Below are 2,084 nucleotides of genomic sequence, written 5' to 3'. Positions count from 1 at the left end.
CCCTCCTGCAGTTGGTGAGTCCATGGGAAGGTACCAGGGACATGAAGCCCCAGACAGCATAGCTCCTAGGATCACTGGGACACTCAAACCCCTCCACCACATAAGGTGGCAGCCCATGGAGAGGATTATTATCACAGATCAAGTCATTAACTAGAAAATTGTTTGAGGAGAGATCTGATGTTGAATAAACCGCTTTTCTTTGTTTTATTTTTCTGTTCAGTCACATTTATGTTTATGAGAACTGAAGACGTTTGATGAAATGTCTGAATTATTAGAGAAAACTTTGTTTTTCACACCTTCATATAAGCAACTTCCTGTTGCAGTCTGGTTCTGGTTCTGGTCAAGGGGAAGTGGTGAAGCTCAGACTGATGTGGGTTCAGACATGATGAAGCTCGACTCTGCGCTGCTCGGTGAGTCCTGCACTCCTCCGACGTTTTACAAGCTTCTGGTTCTGGTTCTGGTCCTGGTTCTACCTGCAGTAACAGCCCGATCTCCTCCTGTTTCAGGTCTGGGAGTTCTGCTGATTCTGATCTTTGTACTTGGATTCACAGGTCAGTCTTTGGAGGTAAAGCTTCCTCTGGTTCTTCAGCGACTCGGCTGAAACCTTTACTTGTTCTGATCTAGTTTGTCTGCTGTTTGGTTCTGATCCAGTGGGTCAATGCGTTGCTCCGTTTTCTCCGAGCCGGTCTCTGGTCCAGCTGCTGATCCTCATCCCATTCTTCCTTTCCACCTTCAGGATGTCGGTTCTCCTCGAAGACATGATGCCAGGTGAGAAGCGACAGGGAGCGGTCCAAAACATGATCCAGTTCTGATCCAATAACTTCAGCTCAAGCAGTTAAAGTCTCGTCTTATTCAGAGATAACGTTGGCTCTGTCCGGATCTTGGGTTTTTCTGGGTTTCTGTTCACTTGTTCTGAGTTCTAGTTATTTTGATTCAATCTGCTTTTCTTGAGCCGAGTTGGTCTAGGTCCTTTATGTCCATTATTTATTCCTCCTGTCATTCTCTATTTGTTAGATTTATTGTCCCAGTTGCTCATTTACTCTCCCTCGCCCCCGGTGCTATTCTCTCTCACTCTCTCTCCCCCATATGTGGATTTAGGAGGGTGTAGGCCTCTAGAGTTGAGCCAAGATGCAGGCCCTACTTAATCTTGGTTATTAAGTAACCAAGATTACTTAATCTTGGTTACAAGATTACTTGGTTACAAGATTACTTAATCTTGGTTACTTAAGTAACCAAGATTACTTAATCTTGGTTACTTAAGTAAATAACCAAGATTACTTAATCTTGGTTATTAAGTAACCAAGATTACTTAATCTTGGTTATTAAGTAACCAAGATTACTTAATCTTGGTTATTTAGTAACCAAGATTACTTAATCTTGGTTATTTAGTAACCAAGATTACTTAATCTTGGTAATTAAGTAACCAAGATTACTTAATCTTGGTAATTAAGTAACCAAGATTACTTAATCTTGGTTACAGTTGCACATTAACATGCACACACACACACACACACACACATACACACGCACACAACCACACATATATACAGACCCGATTTCCTTCCTTTTGGGTAGTTGGCACTTGGCTGTGACTTACTTGTGATCCTATCCACCAGCTTATTTACTTACAAAGTCACAAAAATCTATAGCTAAACTGAGCTAAGCTAAACTGCGCTAAGCTAAACTAAGCTAAGCTAAAACTAAACTAAGCTAAACTAAGCTAAGCTAATTCTAAGCTAAACTAATACCTGCAGGTTTTGATTCGACCGGAGCCGTGACCGCCTCCCTGCCTGCTGACCCGGATCAGGGATCTGATGAGGACTATGAGAACATCAATAATGATGTCACCACAGTGCATAACCTCTGACCTTTATAGGCCGATGACCCCTCCAGGTCTCAGGAGCAGCACTGCTGATGTCTTCACATCCTGGCGTTTTATTACCCAGAATCCCTCAGCAGTGAGAGAACAAGTTTCTGCTGCTTTATTCTGTAGCGACGTCCAGGTTCTGTAACTGCTCAGTCCATTGGATCAGAACCAGAACTCCAAATTAACCCGTCAATAACTCACTGTCTCAATGCCACAA

Source organism: Poecilia latipinna, unplaced genomic scaffold, assembly GCF_001443285.1.
Source record: "Poecilia latipinna isolate Pla-1442-1.1 unplaced genomic scaffold, P_latipinna-1.0 Scaffold1587, whole genome shotgun sequence".
NCBI lineage: Eukaryota > Metazoa > Chordata > Actinopteri > Cyprinodontiformes > Poeciliidae > Poecilia > Poecilia latipinna.
Note: the sequence above shows the minus strand (reverse complement) of the source record.